The sequence below is a fragment of the Myotis yumanensis genome, unplaced genomic scaffold, assembly GCF_028538775.1.
Source record: "Myotis yumanensis isolate MYYU_CA2020_CCGP unplaced genomic scaffold, mMyoYum1.0.hap1 SCAF_1, whole genome shotgun sequence".
In the NCBI taxonomy this organism is placed as follows: domain Eukaryota; kingdom Metazoa; phylum Chordata; class Mammalia; order Chiroptera; family Vespertilionidae; genus Myotis; species Myotis yumanensis.
The window spans coordinates 110,367,375-110,387,462 of record NW_027223752.1 but is presented as its reverse complement, the minus strand read 5'-3'; the positions used below and the strand labels follow the sequence as shown (position 1 = coordinate 110,387,462).

Sequence of the window (20,088 nt, the reverse complement as noted above, 5' to 3'; positions counted from 1 at the left end):
CTCCGCCCCCCACCCAGGCCTGATGCCTCGGCCAGAGGAGTTGATCCTCATCACCCTCTGATCACCAATCACCGGATCGGCCCCTTGCCCAGGCCTGAGGCCTCCAGCAGAGGTGTCAGGCCTGGGCAGGGGACCCCCAGCTCCCACCATTCCCAGCTCCGCCCCTGCTACCCACGATCTCTGGCACCACCTCTGCCAAGACCTAAGGCCTCTGGTGGAGGCATTAGTCCTGGGCAGGAGACCCCCAGCTCCCCGCGATCTCCCGCTCTGCCCCTGCCTAGACCTAACGCCTCTGGCCAAGGTGTTAGGCCTGGGCAGGGGACCCCCAGCTGCCCAGGATTGCTGATTCGGCCCCTGTTCCCTGCAATGGCTGGTTCTGCCCCTGCCCAGGCCTAATGCCTCTGGCCAAGGCATTAGGTCTGTGTAGGGGACCCCCAGCTCCCCACGATTGCAGGCTCCACCCCTGCCCAGGCCTAACGTGTTTGGCCAAGGCTTTAGGCCTGGGCAAGGGATCCCTAGCTCCCCGGACTGCCAGCTCCACCCCTGCTTCCAGCTCCCATTGCTGGCTCCACCCCTGCTTCCAGCTATCACTGGCCTGGGCGGCAAAGACGCCTGGTTCTCTGATCACACCCAGGGCTGCCTTTGCCCTGCCCCCGGCTCTTAGCTCCCCCCTGGGTTTCTGATCACCATCAGTGGCAGGGGGCTTCTTCCGTCCTTTCCCTTTCGCCTCCCAGCATTGTGCCTACATATGCAAATTAGCCACCATCTTTGTTGGCGGTTAACCGCCATCTTGGCTGGCAGTTAATTTGCATATCGCCCTGATTAGTCAATGGGAAGGGTAGCGGTCGTACACTAATTACCATGTTTCTCTTTTATTAGATAAGATATATTGATATCTCCTCCATGGCAGACACTGTGAGGGAAAAAAGGATGTAGGTGAGTAAGACAAAGAGAGGGAGGCAGACAAGTACATTTCTAACAGTAAGAACAGTGACTGACTTTCCAGATCCCTAAAGATCTAAGACACATGGTCATGTAACAGTATTGAACCTCAAGGCTTCTAATAGAGGTGTGAAGAGAGCATGAAGAAGAAAACTAATATTTGCAAATGTGTGTATGGCGGGGGTGGGGGGGGTTGAAGTATGTTATAAATGAAGAAAATACAGCTCCATGGTGTTTCATGACTGCCTAAGACAGAGGTTGTAGGTGAAATGGTTGGGATTCTATTCCAATTTATTTGACTCGAAGGCTCATAGTCTTTCCATGTTCCACAGAGATGGGAGCAAGCTTTAGAAACAAGCTCTCACTCTCAGGCAAGACTAGAAGAAACATATCTTTCAGCCTCTGCTCTTCCTTTCTGGAACCTGCTAAGATCCATAGAAGGTTTGTTGGTAAGCTACTTTAATCTTTCTTGGAAAGAAGTGGCCTAAAAATATTTAATCATTTATTAAAAGGCAACAAAAAGCCCTTCCTGTTAGCTGAGCTTGGATTTATGAAAAGGCTCTTTAAGGGTTAATCTATTTTATTCCCAACACTACCTCCAGACAGTTTCTTTGGGAGATATGACTGAATTCTAAAAGATTAAATTGTGTGTATAAAGTAGATATTTGAAAATGATTTTTCCGAAAGAGTAGCTCCTTTCTCATTTTCAGTGGGGCTTTACTGGTTTAACTAAACATAATGAATATGAATCACCCTGAGAACTAATATATTTTTTAAAGTATTCTCTTAATGTAAGTGCCCTAATGGCTCAATGCTTGCTTTGAGAATGAGTAGAAAACAGGCGCCTAAAGCAGCTCATCGCAAGCCTTATTAGAACCCCAAAGTAGATCTCTGGTCTTATGCAATGTTAACAATGATCATCCATCAGGGTCCCAGTTCTGTAGGTTCTAGCTGAACCTAGGAGGGTAGTCAGTTAGCTACTTGGCAGAACAGGATGACTAAGCAGCTACTATGATATTTGTAAGGCCAAGCACTAATAGTTCAGGATGGAAACAGCCAACAGGAGCTTAATGATTTCTTAGATTCAAAAATTGAAAGGCAGACATTAAAGGAAAAATGCTCAAGACATTATTTTAATTTTTTAGTCTGCCTGTGTGTGTGTGCATGTGTGTTCTGTATTTCAACTCTTGTGAGCTCCTTGAAGTTAAAGACAAATCTGTTAAACTGTTTTCCTGTCACCCCAATAATGCCCTAGGAAGTTTTACTTACTCAATACATCTATGATGATTAACATGACCTTGCAAATAGCTGTGTAGTATTTTCCTTTTTAATTTAAAACAGTAGCCATATATGTTGTTATTTCCTGATTACCTGGTTTCATGTAATTTACAGTTTTGTTAGCAGGTGCATATGTATTGAAATTGTGTCTTCTTGATGAATTGGCCCTTTTATCATTATAAAATATCCCTCTTCGTGTATGGTAAAATTCCTCATCCTGAAGTGTATTTTCTAATGTTAATAAAGCCATTCTTCTCATTTTGTTTGTTTCCTTTTAAGTTCTTGAGTAGATTTAAAGTCTTTGCCTGCTAATTCCATCATCTGGATTTATTTCTTAGTCTCCTGATCTTGGCTGATATTTCTTACTATGTGCTTCTTCATAGGTCTCATTATTTTTATTGAATGCTGAACCTTGTGTGTGTTATGTTGTTGAATATCTGGATTTTATCTCCCTCCAATAAGTGTTAAATTTTTATTTGACAGGCAGTTAAGTTGTTTGATTAGCTTGATCTTCCTGAGGCTTATTTTAAGCTTTGTTAGAATGGATCTAATTTGGCCATATTGCATTTCTAGTCTTCACTGAATTTCCCAGGTGTTTAACAAGGTGCAGTATCTTCATTCTGGCTGGCCAAATTTTAAAAGTGAGCTGTGAGACCTAGGAATTGTTCAGCTTAAAACTTCTTTGAAGTTGTTGGTTTCCTGACCTTATCTAGTTTTACTCTTTGAACATATAGCTTAGCATTTAGCTAAAGACTCAAGGGAACTTTTGTATACATTTCTGGGGTTCTATATAGCTCCCTCTTCTCTGGTATCTCCCCTACACTCTCTAGCTGTATCAGTCTCCCCAGACTCTAATCTCTGTCTTCTCAACTCAGTAGGCCTCCATGCTCTGTTTGGGTTTCCCCTGGGTGCAGTCCCAAACTGTCTCCAGATGAAAAGCTAAAATAATCATAAAGTTCACTGCCCATGTTTCCCTTATGTCAGGGATCACACTCCTTTGCTGCCTGTTTTTAATATTTGAAAAGTTTTACTTCACATATTTTATCAGGTTTTTTGGTGTGCTTTGTTGGTTACTTACAGTGGGAGGTCTAGTTCAGTATCATTTATTCTGTCATGATGATGGGTAGAAACCCTCCTTCATGATCTGTGTCAACCTTGACTCCAATTCCCCTTTACCCTGGAGACATAGGGAAAGAACAAGAATTTTCCTTTCATTAATCCTTAATCTATCCTTGCTATATGAAGGTATGTATTTGATGCCAAGACTCTGCAAGCAATTTGATCTGAAGTATCTAACCGAACCATGAAAATGATAGGTAAACGTGGATATAATCACCTGTGGAACAGACTGTGTACCCTTAGGAAAGAAAGAGAAGTGAAAAGCAAGAGAATAGAAGAGGAAAAAGAACAAAGGAAAGAGAAGGGGAGGAGGGGGAAAATCACACACACCAAAAGAGCAGATAAGGAAAAGAACAAGAATTTTACAAATTCATGAATTAAGTTTTCAAAAGAATAAGAACATTTTTGCCTTAATCCTTGTGACTCACCTGGAGTGCTGGGAGCATTGAGGCACGATTAGAAAAAGAGGCCAAATTATTTATTTCTACTCATTGCATTTATTCCCTTTTGCAAGGAAAGCTATGTTTCTGATAAGAAATTCTTAGAATAAGGCAGTGAAAAGTGATAATAATAGTAAAAATATTTTAACTTAAAAATTAAAAAATGAAGACAATGGATTTTGGCACCGGAGTGAAGGTAGACGTTGACTGCTAGAGACTTCAGTGAGTTACTGTTTCTAAGCATTCTAGTTGTGCTGAATAATACAGCTCATGCACTGTAATGCCTTTCATTTTCTGGAGCACAAGGCTTACTACCAGCACGTTATGACCTCAGTAAATAATCCATCCTAAAGGGCAACAGGTGTGAAGTTCTTACTTTTTATTTGTATTTCTCATTTCTTCCTTTTGTTCCAAACTTAGCTCTTTAGAAACAAAATCCATACCATTGCTAGGGTTATCAAAACTGAGGGCCTTTTTTTTCTGACAAGACAGATAGCTGGAAATATAATGTGCTCTTGTTGTTTTGTTTTTTGGCTCAGTGGGGAAATAATGTCCTCATTCAGTAAAAAGCCTCAGCAATAGACTAAACACGCTGGGAACGCAGGACATTTCCTGGGTACGTTTTTCTACTATTTCTCAGGATAAACCAAAATCTAAAACTGGTTGTTTCCTGTTTCTTCTTTTTTGTTAAATTGGAACATTGAAGCAGACTAGGAGCTGAAGATGTGAAAAGATGTCTGAAAGTACAGCTTTTGCAACATGGCCATAGGGAGCAATGTCAGTGATCTAGGATGAACTAGATGTGCATGAACTTCTGAAAGTAGCTATGTGGATTCTTCCTCTAATTGGAGCCGAGAAGAGAAAAGCCTTCCCCTAAAGGTTCATTTCAAGCAAGAATTTCTTTTAGCCACCAACATGAGTGTTTGCTGGGTTTTCCTGCTCAGTGCACCATTCTCCTTCCTGTGAGTGAGGGTACTCTCATTGATTCTAAACTAAGGATGGAACTATGAGCAGATGTGGGAGCCAGTCAGGACCTGTGGGGTGGGAGTGCATTGATCTACATTCTCAAAACAAGGATCACAGGGGTATGCCTATGCCTCTCAACAAGTGGGGCTCTAACAAGGAAGGGTGTCAGTGACCTAGGGAAGACAGAGCACACAGCAGCCACTGTAGTTGGGCTCAGTTCTCCCAAGAGGCTCCTCTGTTTATCCACAGCCATTCTGAATTCCAAGCGAGATAGGGAACCAACTCAGATAACCTTGGCAATGACAGCACCAACAACTAACAATGGATAGAAGGGAAGAGGTGTTACCTTTAGATGGGGAAACATATGAAGAAAAAAACAACATGGCTAGTGCATTTAAGTATATATAACCTCATGAGAGAGAGAGAAGCACACACTCTCAGGCAGCACTGGTAGACTGAGAAAGGACCTCAAAAGTCATTGACCCAACTACTTCAGACATCAAAAAGCAAAAATGAAGTTAAGAAAAGTGTTATGTGTTGAATTTTGTTCCTCCCAAATTCATGTGTTGAAGTCACAACCCTCGATACCTCAGAATTGGTGTCCATTTAGGAAAGAAGGTTAGGACACACAGAAACACCTTGGAGATATGTGCACACAGTAGAAAGACAGCATGAGGACATAGCAAGAAAGCAGTCATCTGCAAGCCAAGGAGAGAGGCTGCAGACAAAACCAACTCAACCTACATCTTGATCTTGGCCTTCTAGCCTCCAAATGAGAAAATACATTGCTGTTGTGTAAACCACCTAGTCTATGGTATTTTGTTATGGTAGTCAAACTAATACAAAAAGTAAAGGAATTTGCCCAAATTGACTTAAGAATTTGGGGTCAATCTTTAAGGACTGAGATCTTCTCATTTAACCACAGAGCTGTCTTACACACATGTACACATGTATATATGTAATAGGGGACTCACTTACACTTTAAGAGGATCTTTTCTGTAGAGACCTATGAAGGCAAAGAAGCCTATAATGGGAAAATATGTACAATTTAAACACTACTTAAGGTGGTCATAAGAAGCCTAGCTCTGGAGACTCAAATTAGAAGCAGAATGAGTAGTGAACACTAAATCTGGTATCTTGGGACTCAGACACTACCTAAAGGGTGATGTGTGAGTATCAGCAAAGGGGAAGCCCATGACATTGGGGGGCTAAGTTAAGCTGCAGGCTCTCTGTTCCCCTTCCATCTGGCTCCAGCCTGCTCTAGGTGGCAGGTGCCTTGGCTGCCACCACCAAACATGCCAACCTGAAGGGGAAATACCTATGCATTCCCATGTTGCCTAAAAGTTTGGATCAATACTATTTTTGAACAATTTCACACAAAGAATGAATAAATAACTCCTACTGAACTGCAAGCTGCTTCAAGGTCAGCTCCCTAGATGCTCTTCTAATGTAGACCGTCTATGGGCTTTCTCTCTCTCTCCTCCCCTCCCTCTCCCTCTCTCTGTGCCTTGGGTTACCTAGTGTGTTTTCACTCTGAAACTATTCTTCATAAAATGACTCTCTGACTTTATAATATCATTCACAGTACTTTATAGCAACATGGTACTCTGCTATCTGCAAGGTGTTTTTCTCTCCCAAGTGATAGGGGTGTGTGTATGTGTGTGTGTTAGGGTGGAAGAGTGAGTGCCTGAGGAGGGGAAGTTTCCCTGGTCCAGAGACTGGGCAGGTGGGGCTGCCTTTCATTGAGATGGGCCATCAGAGAAGGACAGGGTGGAGCTGGGGCGAGAGGAAAAGCAGCCTCAGTCAAGCAGAGATGTCTTTGACAGTTGGATATGAGAGTGTTCTGGGCTGGAGTCAAAGATTTGGAAATTCTCGAGTAGAAGACCTATTGGTGCTTGGCCTGCTCTTTGGAGGCATGTCCTTAATTCCTCGAAAGGTTCCATTCCTATCACCTGTACCAGAGATCCCCACCAAACATAACTTTCTTTTTTGTACATGTAGAGTGAGACCTCTATTTTAATATATATGGTATCAGCCTGTCTGTGGAAGGACTTGCTGAAGCAAAGATATTCAACCCACTGGAAAATGTCCTTTCTCTAACTTTAACTTTTTGCTGCCACCTGCTCCTTATTCCTCTTTCATCCTTGCCCCTCCAAATGTAGCTACCCCTTTGTACCCAGACTACTTGTTCAAGCCTCTTTTGCTAATGCGAATGAGGTCACATGTCTCACATCAGCACTTTCACAAACTCTTTTCTGCTAGAATCATTCATGGGAAGCTGAGCTGTTTTCTCTTCAGATGCCAGCTGGTTAGGCCAGTTGGTGAGGAATATGCTTAGTGGCTGGCAACTGGCTTGCCTTGGAGGGCTTCTTCCAAGAGAAGCCGGAGGGAAGCGATCATTAAGACCTCTTGAATCAATAGAGACTTGATTTGAATAAATGTCAGCTCTCATAAAGCTGCACCTCTAAATCTAGCGCTGGTATGTGCCATTCTAGAATCTCCCGCTACCCGCAAGGCCCTGAGCATCAGCCTTGAGCTGGAGCTCTAACTAAGTGAATTGCAATGCCGGCAAATCCTGTTATGCACAGTTATTTCAGGATATTTTTCTGCTAACAGGTTGTCTCTGTTTGGCACAAAATTTCCATGGGAGCATTAAGTTGTCAACCCAGTTCATTCAAAGCTGACAAACTGTTCGATCTGAGGGCTTAAGAATAGAATTTGTTTACTCTAACAAGTATCATATGCAGGCAGAATCTGGATGGGGAAAATGTCTTAATGTAATTTAATACCAAAATTCTCCTTCATAATAGGTTACATATACAACAGACTGCCAAAGGACATGAAAATATTTACTCACAAAATCAAACCTATTTCAACAGCTAGGAACATTCAGGTTTCCCCCAGTATTTGGTTCCAAGAGATTTGATAACTGGGATTCAGAGAAAGTTGCAAAAAGGCCATGGTCTGTGATCAAGGAAAGTAGTAGAATGAGTTTGATGTTGCAGCAAATTAGACTAATCAGGCAGCATGGGAATAGATTTGCTGCAGGGCAAATCTGCATTCTCAGTAAACTCCAAAGAACAGGTTTGAAATCATCACAGAGGAAGATTTAGAAACTATTTTCCCTGTTAGTATTGAATTCTTCTATTGTAGTAGTGTCCCCAGAGCTTATGTTTGTAACAATTATAACTTTTAAAAAGCATAGGAAAGGGAAAAGTCAAGCAATTTGCAAAAGGAAAGGTCCTTTAGTGGAGGCAACAAAATATAGGATTTGAGTATGCTTTGCTGTGAGTAATTTCTGTTATTAACCAGTGAGTGAAAAGATAAAATGTAATTGGAGCTAAAAACCTCAAGCACCCACAAATGTATAATTTCAAGTTCAAAATAACTTTAGTACCAACTAGTGGGCCATTCAACATGCCCATTTAAGTAGAACATGAAGGTGGTGACGGGAAACAAAGTTGTGGATTAATGAGCTGGACACCTAATAGGGCAAGAGATGGGAAATATTTTCATTGGTATCAGTACTAGGCTCTTTAATAAATAGATCATTCGGTGGAAAAATCCTTCTCTATTTGTTCAATTCCTTTCACTGCTTGAAAGGAATTGAACAAATAGAAAGCATTATCTTCTTGATTCCTCCCTGTCGTTAATAAATTATGTCACTAGTATTTCCAGGGAAGCAAAATTAACAAATAGAATCTGTAAATTCAAGAATTGCATGGTGCTGTTCTTCCTGGAGGGCTTTTTAACAATGGACTGGTTCGTTTCACTCCACTAGAAGGTGGTATGGTAGAAAGATTGTGAGCATGAATTTAGGAATCAAACTGGTGTGCGTTTGAATCCTTATTCTTCCACCCTTAAGTTAATTAATTTATCTTTACTTAAGTTTTATCAACTGGCAAGTGGGGGAAATACCACACCATAGGACAATTGGGGAATTTTTTTTAAATGCAAGAAATGATTCTCAAACTTGTTTCTTAGAATCTTCAAATCTGTGTATGGTTTTTCAGGGATTGTTAGGTTAATTAAAAGTGGTGCCCCCATGAGTTCTTCCACTGAAACAGGTCCATGTGTCTCTAAGAGAAGTTCACTGCATGAACTGGGTGCAGGCAATGATAATAACCTCTAATGTGTGCATATCCAGTAAAGCATGCAGTGAGATGGTATCTTCTATTATTTAAATATGGATTATACTGGTGGTCCTCACCCAGTTTTCCATGGCATCAGGCATTAGAGCTGTCAGCACTATTCACATCCCAGGTACACACCTCTTCTTTCTTACAAACATGTGTACAAATTAAAGATGATTATGGCTGGCAGATTCGGCTCAGTGGTTGAGTGTCAACCTATGAACCACAGGTCATGGCTTGATTCCCAGTCAGGACACATGCATGGGTTATGGGTTCGACCCCCCGGGGGGGGGGGGCATGCAGGAGGCAGCCAATTGATGAGTTCCTCTCATCATTGATGTTTCTATCTCTCTTTTTCTCCCTCTGAAATCAACTATATATATATATATATATATATATATATATATATATATATGATTATGGTATAGTGGGGTGGGAGTGACATCAAAAACCATTCAAATGATTATGGTATAGTGGGGTGGGAGTGACATCAAAAACCATTCAAATCCTCATCTTCCAGATAGTTGAGTGACATCGGTTTTCTCATCTATCAGGTGAGTAGGTTGAACTAAGTGATCTCTGCGGTCCTTTCTAAGATTTCTATTTTATAATCACAAACATCGAAAAAAGCTAATGAAGAAAATGGTTGGAGATTAAAAATGGTGGCAGAGTAAGTGGATGCTGCACGGACATGCTACTAGGAACAAAATGGGATTACTACTAAAATAAAGAAAAACTTCTTGAATAATCGATGGAAAACTCATCAGAGAGAACCCTGATATCCAAGGACTGAAAGTGGAGACTACATAGAGACTCGTAGAAGAGATGGAGGCGCAAAAGAGCTGGCTAGACATCCACAGACAGCAACTGAAGTCCCAGAGAGATATCTCAGCTGTGGGTGGTTGCCACTGAGAATTCTGGGATCTAATACCCAAACAGGGCCCCCCTGCAGGCAGCACCAAAACTGAGAAGGGTACCCACATAACATATGGCTGTGAAAAGCAGTGGGATGCTGTTTGCCAGGGAATGACAGTTGAAAATTCAGGCACCCTCTTAAAGGGCCAATGCACAAAATTCCCTGTGGAGCCACCCACCTTGTGCTCTGGCAGAGGGAGTGTCAAGTGAACTGGAGCTGTGAGAGCAGAAGCCAGGACAGGGGACTCGGGGAATAGAGCTCAGAGGCAGACACCCCAAGTTTCCTGGGCTGAGTCATTCCCTCACTCAGCAGAGGACATCTTTCCCAATTTGCCTTGCCTGGGGGGAAGAAAGTTGACACACCCTATTAGAAAACACCTTGCCCTGAGGCCACTTAAGAGATTAAAAATAACAATTAGCCTCCAGGCAGAAGCAACTGCCTCACCCTGTTGAAAAAAACTCTTGCCACACTTGAGAACAATTTATGGGGGCCAATTCAAGTCAGAATCCTATCAGTCTGTAGGCAGAGGTGGTCTCGGGAGGCTTTGAGTCTTTGCCTGATCTAATTATTCAGAAACCAGCCTTTAACACTCTCCTACACTAGAGATTGAGAGGTATAGAGGATCTACTTACTATATAGTCACAAACCCACAGACAGCCAAAATGAGGAGACAAAGAAACAACCCCCAAATGAAAGAACTAGAGAATTCCCCAGAAGAAGAGATAAATGAAGCAGAGATTAAAAAAAAAAAAAACTTATTGTAAACAGAGTTCAGAGTAATGATGGTAAAAATGTGCAACAGCATGCAAAAAGATACAGTAACAATGAAAAAAGATCAGTCTGAGATAAAGAATGACATAACAGAAATAAAGAACACATTGGAAGGAATACACAGCAGATTAGAGGAAGCTAAGGATTGAGTCAGTGAATTAGAAGAGAGAGTTGAAAATATCATTTAATCAGAGAACCAAAAAGAAAAAAACAATTAAAAAACAGGAGGACCACTTAAGGGAGCTGTAGGACAACGTGAAACATAACAATATTAGAATAGCAGGTGTGAGAGAAGAGGCAGAAAGGGAGAAAGGGATAGAGAAAGTGTTTGAAGAAATAATGGCAGAAAACTTCCCTAACCTGGTTAAGGAAAAAGTCACACAAGTTCAGGAGGCACATAGAACCCCAAACAAGAAGAATCCAAACAGACCCATGCCCAGACACATCATAATTAAAATGCCAAAAAATAAAGACAAAGAGAGAATCTTAAAAGCAACAAGAGAAAAGAAAACTGTTACCTACAAAGGAGTTCCCATAAGGCTGACACCTGATTTCTCATCAGAAACTCTATAGACCAGAAGAGAATGCCATGAAGCACTCAAGGTAATGGAACGCAAGGATCTGACACCAAAATTAGTATATCCAGCTTGGCTATCATTCAAAATAGACAGTCAAATAAAGAGCTTCCCAGACAAAAAAAAAAAAAAAAAGGCAAAAGGAGTACATCACTACCAAGCCAGCATTATAAGACATGCTAAAAGGACTGCTGTAATGAGAAGAAACAGAGAGAGAAACCTAGCCATAGAGAATTAAAATGGCAATAAATAAGTACCTATCAATAATAACTCTAAATGTAAATGGACTAAATGCTCCAATCAAAAGGTGTAGGGTAGCTGAATGGATACAAAAACATGACCCAACTATATGGTGTCTACAAGAGACCTACCTCAAAACAAAAGACACACACAGGATGAGAGTGAAGGGATGGAAAAAAATTTTACATGCAAAGGGAAAGGGAAAAAAAAAAAAGCTGCAGTAGCAATACTCATATCAGACAAAATAGACTTTAAAATGAAGGCCATTGTCCTGACTGGTTTGGCTCAGTGGATAGAGCATCGGCCTGCGGACTGAAGGGTCCCAGGTTCGATTCCAGTCAAGGGCATGTACCTTGGTTGTAGGCACATCCCTAATAGGGGGTGTGCAGGAGGCAGCTGATGGATGTTTCTCTCTCATTGATGTTTCTAACTCTCTGTCCCTCTCCCTTCCTCTCTGTAAAAAAATCAATAAAATATATATTTTTTTAAAAATAAAATAATAAAATAAAATGAAGGCCATCACAAGAGACAACAAAGATCACTACATAATACTAAAGGGATCAATCCAACAAGAGGATATAACCCTGGTAAACATATATGCACCCAATATAGGAGCACCTAAATATGTAAAAAAAACTTCTGGAGGACTTTAACAGAGAGATCAACAACAGTACAGTCATAGTAGGGGAATTTGAAACCCCTCTGACTTCACTGGATAGATGTTCCAGACAAAAACTTAACAAGGAAACAGAGACACTAAAGGACACACTGGATCAGATAGATTTAATTGACATTTATAGAACATAACACCCCAGTACAGCAGAATATACATTCTTCTCAAGTGCACATGGATCATTCACAAAAATAGACCACATGTTAGGACACAAAACAAGTCTTTACAAGTTCAAAAATATTGAAATCATATCAAGCATCTTCTCAGATCACAGTGGAATGAAATTAGAAATCAACTACAGTAAAAACACCCCAAAATATTCAAACACGTGGAGGCTAAATAGCATGTTATTAAACAATGAATGGGTTACCATCAAGATCAAGAAATAAATCAAAAACTTTCTTGAAACAAATAAAAATGAACGCACAACAACTCAAAACCTCTGGGACACAGCAAAAGCAGTCCTGAGAGGAAAATTCATAGCACTAAAGGCATACCTCAAAAAACAAGAAAAATCAGCAATAAACTAACCCTACAACTTAAAGAACTAAAAAGAGAACAACAAGAAAAGCCTAGAGTAACTAGAAGGAAGGAAATAAAAGAATAGAGTAGAAAGAAATAACACAGACACTAAAAGAAAAAAAAAATCAATGATACCAAGAACTTGTTCTTTGAAAGAACAAACAAAATTGATAAACTGTTAGCCAGACTCATCAAGAAACAAAGAGAGAGGACCCAAATAAATAAAATCAGAAATGAAAGTGAAGAAGTAATCACTGACAACACAGAAATACAAAGCATTGTAAGAAAATACTATGAACAACTATATGCCAACAAGCTGGACAATGTGGATGAAATAGAAAAATTCCTAGAAAAATATAATCTCCCAAAACCGAATCAGGAAACCTGAATAGGCCAATAACAACTGATGAAATTGAAGCAGTAATAAACTCCCACCAAACAAAAACCCATGTTCGGGTGACTTCACAGGGGAGTTTTACTAAACATTCAAAGAAGAACTAACACCAACACTCCTCTAATTATTTCAGAAAATCCAAGAGGCAAGAACACTTCCATACTCTTTTTATGAGGCCAATATTATCCTTATTCCAAAATCAGATAAGACACTACAAAGAAAGAGAATTACAAGCCAATATCCCTGATGAACATAGATGCTAAAATTTTCAACAAAAGAGTAACAAGTCACATCCAGCAATATATTAAAAATGTCATACACCATGATGAAGTTGGATTTATTTCAAGGATGCAAAGCTGGTACAATATTCACAAACCAATAATCGTGATACATCACATAAACAAATTGACAGACAAAAATCACATGATCCTATCAATAGACACAGAGAAAGCATTTGACAAAATCCAACACCCATTTTTGATAAAAAACTATCAGTAAAGTGAATAGAGGGAGCATATCTCAAAATGATGAAGCACATATATTACAAACCTACAGCGAATATCATACTCAATAGGCAAAAACTAAAACCATTTCCACTAAGAACAGGAACATGACAGATGCCCACTCTCACCACTCCTGTTTGACATAGTACTGGAAGTGCTAGCCATAGCAATCAGACAAGAAGAAGAAATAAAAGGAATCCAAATTGGAAAAGAAGAAGTAAAACTGTCATTATTCGTAGATGACATAATATTGTACATAGAAAACCCCAAAGACTCCATCAAAAAACTACTAGACTGCATAAATGAATTTGGTAGTATATCAGGATACAAAATTAGCACCCAGAAATCTATGGCTTTTTTATACACCAATAATGAACTCACAGAAAGAAAAACTAAAAACAAACAAACAAAAAACCATTTACCATTGCACCAAAAAAAATAAGATACCTAGGGATAAAAGTAAGTAAGGAGGTAAAAGATCAGTACTCGGAAAACTACAAGATATTAAAGAGGTAGAAGAAGACATAAACAAGTGGAAGAATATACCATGTTCATGGATTGGTAGAATCAATATCAGTAAAATGTCCATACTATCCAAAGCAATCTATAGATTCAATGCAATTCCCATTAAGATACCAATGGCATATTTCACAAACTCTCCAAAAATTCATATGAAATTTTAAAAAGACCCCGAATAGCCACAGCTGTCCTAAGAAAGAAGAACAAAGTTGGAGGTATCACAATACCAGACATCAAGCTATATTACAAAGCCACTGTTCTCAAAACTGCCTGGTACTGGGGGAGACCATCAAGATGGCGGCATAGGTAAACACCGGAGACTGCTGCCACAAACAACCACTTCAAAAATACAACTAAAAGACGGAACAGACATCACCCAGAACCACAGGAAGGCTGGCTGAGGAGAGACTCTTCAACTAGAAGGAAAGAGAACAGCATTTCGAGGCTCAGAGGAGGCGGAGTGTGGAAAATTTAAAGGTGCGGAGGTGCGCGCGCAAAGCGGGCTGGTGGCTGAGGGTGCGGTTGTCATTTTCAATCAGGAGGGAGTCTCAGACGCTGAGTTCCAGATCCGGGCGAGTCTCTAGGGACTCAGACTCAAACGGGAGAAGCGGGATTGTCTGGCATCAGTTGGAACGTGAGGGCAGCTCTCTCTCTCAGGTTTGCAGCGGTTGCAGGGGTTCTGAGAAGCAGAGCCTCTGGGAATGGGACTGAGAGAAGCCATAACTGCTCCCTTCGCCCGCCCTGTTGATCCCGCCCCGCCCAAGCCCTGTGCAGAGCCATTTACCAGATCGCCTCAGGCAAAGGCTAGATTAGCACCTCCCCAGAGGACAGAAGTTTTCCCACAGCTGATTCTCACAGCCAGTCAGCCTGGTGGTCAAATCCCTCTAGTATTAACTACAACAATCAAGGCTTAACTAGAACAAGACTGCACACAAAGACCACAAGGGGGTGCACCAAGAAAGCATAAAAAATGCGGAGACAAAAAAACATGACAGAAATGGAGGATATAGAGCTAAAAAACGCAATTTTGAGGGCTTGCAATAAACTTGAGGAGAGCCTCACGAAAACTAATGAGACCCTTGATGCTTTGATAAAGAAACAACTAGAAATTAAGCATACACGGACTGAAATAAAGGATATTATACCCAATAGCGGACCAGAGGAGCACAAGAATCAAGCCAAAGATTTGAAATGCGAAGAAGCAAAAAACACCCAACCGGAAAAGCAAAATGAAAAAAGAATACGAAAATACGAAGATAGTGTAAGGAGCCTCTGGGACAGCTTCAAGCACACTAATATCAGAATTATAGGGGTGCCAGAAGATGAGAGAGAACAAGATATTGAAAACCTATTGGAAGAAATAATGGCAGAAAACTTCCCCCACCTGGTGAAAGAAATGGACTTACAGGTCCAAGAAGCGCAGAGAACCCCAAACAAAAGGAATCCAAAGAGGACCACACCAAGACACATCATCATTAAAATGCCAAGAGCAAAAGACAAAGAGAGACTCTTAAAAGCAGCAAGAGAAAGAAAGTCAGTTACTTACAAGGGAGTACCCATGCGACTGTCAGCTGATTTCTCAACAGAAACTATGCAGCCAGAAGGGAGTGGCAAGAAATATTCAAAGTGATGAGTACCAAGAACCTACAACCAAGATTACTTTACCCAGAAAAGCTATCATTCAGAATTGAAGGTCAGATAAAGAGCTTCACAGATAAGGAAAAGCTAAAGGAGTTCATCACCACTAAACCAGTATTATACGAAATGCTGAAAGGTATCCTTTAAGAAGAGGAAGAAGAAAAAGGTAAAGATACAAATTGTGAACAACAAACATGCATCTATTAACAAGTGAATCTAAGAATCAAGTGAATAAATAATCTGATGTACAGAATGAACTGGTGATTATAATGAATCAGGGACATAGAAAGGGAATGGACTGACTATTCTTGGGGGGGAAAGGGGAATGGGAGATGTGGGAAGAGACTGGACAAAAATCGTGCACCTATGGATGAGGACAGTGGGTGGGGAGTGAGGGCGGAGGGTGGGGTGGGAACTGGGAGGAGGGGAGTTATGGGGGGGGTAAAAAAGAGGAACAAATGTAATCTGAACAATAAAGATTTAATAAAAAAAAAAAAGAAAAAAAAAGAATATGAAAACGGCAACTGAAGTGACTACACGCGGTGTCTGAAACAAGCAGCACCACCAAAAAAAAAAAAACAAAAACAAAAAAACTGTCTCGTACTGGCAGATGAACAGACATATAGACCAATAGAACAGAACAAAGAACCCAGAAATTGACCCAAGCCATTATGCTCAATTAATATTTGACAAAGGAGGGAAGAGCATACAATGGAGTCAAGACAGTCTCTTCAATAAATGGTATTGGGAAAATTAGACAGATATGTGCAAAAAAAAAAAAAAATGAAACTAGACAACCAACTTACACCATACACAAAAGTAAACTCAAAATGGATAAAGGTTGGCGTTGGTGGTATAGTGGTGAGCATAGCTGCCTTCCAAAATGGATAAAGGATTTAAATGTAAGACGGGAAACCATAAAAATCTTAGAAGAATCCACAGGCAGCGAAATAGCAGACATATGCCATAGCAATATCTTTACCGATACAGCTCCTAGGCCTATGGAAACTAAGAAGAAAATAAACAAATGGGACCACATCAAAATAAAAAAGCTCTGCACAGCAAAAGAAGCCATCAACAAAACAACAAGAAAGCCCACAGCATGAGAGAAAATATTTGCCATTGTTATCTCCAATAAGGATTTAATCTCCAAAATTTATAGGGAACTCATACAACTTAACAAAAGGAAGATAAACAACGCAATCAAAAGATGGGCAAAGGACCTAAATAGACACTTTTCCAAAGAGGACATTCAGAAAGCCAAGAGACATATGAAAACATGCTCCAAGTCACTAATCATCCGAGAGATGCAAATCAAAACAACAATGAGGTACCATCTCACACCTGTCAGAATGGCTATCATCAACAAATCAACAAATGACAAGTGCTGGCAGGGATGCAGAGAAAAAGGAACACTTGTGCACTGCTGGTGGGAATGCAGACTGGTACAGCCACTGCGGAAAACAGCATGGAGTTTCCTCAAAAAATTAAAAATGGAACTCCCATTTGACCCAGTAATCCCACTTCTAGGAATATATCCCAGGAAATCAGAAACACCAATCAGGAAGGATATATGCACCCCTATGTTCATAGCAGCACAATTCACCATAGCTAAGATTTGGAAACAGCCTAAGTGCCCATCAGCAGATTAGAAAACTGTGGTACATTTACACAATGGAATACTATGCTGCTGTGAAAAAGAAGGAACTTTTACCATTTGCGACAGCATGGATGGATGTTGAGAGCATTATGCTAAGTGAAATAAGCCAGTTGGAGAAAGATAAATATCACATAATCTCACTCATTTGTGGAATATAATGAACAACATAAACTGATGAACAAAAATAGTGCTGCGGGGGGTGGGGGGGAAATATTTTAGAATATAATAGAATCCTGTTATTTGCAGATTTTTAATATTTCCTACAACTTTAATGATGTATACTGTTAGTACAGTTTTGGTAATATTATTATATTTAAAATATCTTCTTTGAAATATTAATATTTATTGCATGTAATATTATTATATTTAAAATCATTTTTCTTGAAATATTAATGTTTATTGCATGTAAATGTCCAAGTATTTTGTATCTACAATCTGGTAATAGATTTATTTTGTATATTGTAAAAATTTTTTTAAAAAGGTCAAGTCAAGCTCAGAACTGGACAGTGTCAGATGTGGCTTCTCTCCTTAGTCAGGAATTCAGTGGGTCCCTGTGCCACCAGTGTCAGTGTATCTTTGCCATCTGGCCTACCCAAGATCCAGCTCAGTCACCGGGTAAGTGCTCCAAAGTGGCAAGAATGCCTTTGCCTGAAAGACTGAGAGAGACCATGCTGCATCACTCACTTAAACCTCTGGCTTTTTCAAGACCCTCTCTTGGCCAGTTCTGACCTTATGGGTGACAGTGACAGTGACAGATTCAGTGTCACCATCAGCTCTGGGAGGCTATCAACATGAACTGGCCCTAAATACTTGTCCTTTGCCTCTTTATATAGATCAACTGTGCACTCTGAGCCCATACACTAATTCTCCCTGTATCCATGGAGAGCACTGCTTCTCCCGCTAATACAGAGCATGTGTGCACATGGGTGCCTCATGCTCTGGGGAGAACTAAGCCACAGAAGCCTTCAGGATGGGATCTTTTCTGAAATTCCAGGGGGGAATCCATGGAGGAGGGAAAATAGGTCATTTATAAGTGGAGGGCAGGGAACCTGCTTAGCAGCGTCCCTCCAAATCCCTGCCTTTCTAAATTGCTCAGTCTATCCATTTGGTCACTTGTTTGCTAGACCTTTTAATGCTGGAAGGAAAGGAAGACATTTCTGACCAATATCTTTGCAAACAATGAATAAGAGCTGGTACCAAACATCTTGATTCTACCACTCTAATAATAAGAGTAGAAAGTGATGCAGTATGGGAACAGTGTCCTCTTTGGAAGAGAAGGCACATACTCTCTTTGACCATATCTCTAACCCCCAGGACTTCTGAGAAAGTCAGGCCTCTTTCTTGGTTAGTGAGGAGTCGTACAGGCCCCTGCAGTTTCTTCTTGGCCCAGCTACTCACTCCTTCAATCTCCTGTCAACACCATGACAAGGCTGCCATTTCCACCTCTGGACAGCTTCCTCTCTTAAAGGGTCTTTCTTGCACTGAACAGAAATCCATGCCTCTACCACTTGTACTGACCACTGGTGCCCATTCTGCCCTCCAACAGAGGAATATCAGCTTCATCTTTCGTCCCTAAGTCAATCCTGCAAATTTAGGGTCTCACAGCCCCTTCCTCCCAGCATAGACTCCATTATTCTGTTTTTGTTTTTGTTTTTCTTTCTTTCTTTCTTTCTTCTTTCTTTCTTTCTTTCTTTCTTTCTTTCTTTCTTTCTTTCTTTTTTTTTTTTTAGAATAAACACCTTTATTACCTGAGCTAAGATAGGAGGGAAGAGGATTTATTTGCCTTTCCGGGCCGTGATTTTCCTCAGATAGAACTCCAGCTCCTTGCCCTCAAGCACATAGCCATCTGCTCGGCCACACTGGCCTGGTCTGGAGCCATGCATGGAAGAAGCTTGCCGTGCTGGAACTGCTCCTCGAGAAGACTGCTGATTTTGGCATTCCTTTTCCTTTCATCATATTTCTTCTGAATTTTTTTGTTTTTTGTTCAAAAATCTCTTCCTCCTCAGGAGTCAGCTTGGCCCCCTTCTTGCAGCCCAGGGGCAGTGCGTAGTGGGACTCGTACCACTGTCGGTACAGTGTGCTGTCAACCAGCACGATGCAGTTCTTCACTAGGGTCTTGGTGTGGACCAGTTCGTTGTTGGAGGCATTGTAGACAACGTCAATAATCCTTGTTTCACACATACAACACTCTGAGCCCCAGGAAAAGTTGCCCACGTCCAGCCTCAAGGCTCAGTACTTCTTGTTGCTGCCCCGCACTTGGACTGTGTGTATGCTGCGGGGTCCAATCTTAGTGTTGGCTTCAGGGCATCCCAGCTCATATTTTCGCTCTTGTCGTAGGGCTTTCTCTTGGCCGCGGTCTTGCAGTGCTTGTGCCAGTTGTCCTAAGAGATACCCATGGTTCGGCACCGGTTGGAAAGAGCTGTTTTTGTTTTTTTTCCATTCATTCATTCAACAATATTTACTGAGTACCTAGAATGGGCATTTTTCTAAGTTCTAGGGATATAGTGGTGACAAGACAGAATATCCTTGATTTCACAGAGCTTAAAGGATATAGGGATCAAAAGTTTCTCTCCTTGAAAATCCCTGAACCTGTGCTCTCCAACAATCTGAGATTAGCTCTCCTCTTTATTGGGAGACTGGATCAGACAACTGTCTTTTCTTTAGCCAGCAATACCTCTCTCTCTCTCTCTCTCTCTCTCTCTCTCTCTCTCACACACACACACACACACACACACACACACACACACACTACACACAAAGACAATAAAGACCTTCATTAATAGGTGCTTGCATTTTGTT

At 40.8% G+C, this 20,088-nt stretch overlaps 1 pseudogene; it reads right to left on the bottom strand.

The window, feature by feature from the left end:
- Positions 1–17,781: 17,781 nt before the first annotated feature.
- On the bottom strand, positions 17,782–19,685 carry LOC139004899 (small ribosomal subunit protein eS8 pseudogene; annotated as a pseudogene).
- Between the last annotated feature and the right edge of the window lie 403 nt (positions 19,686–20,088).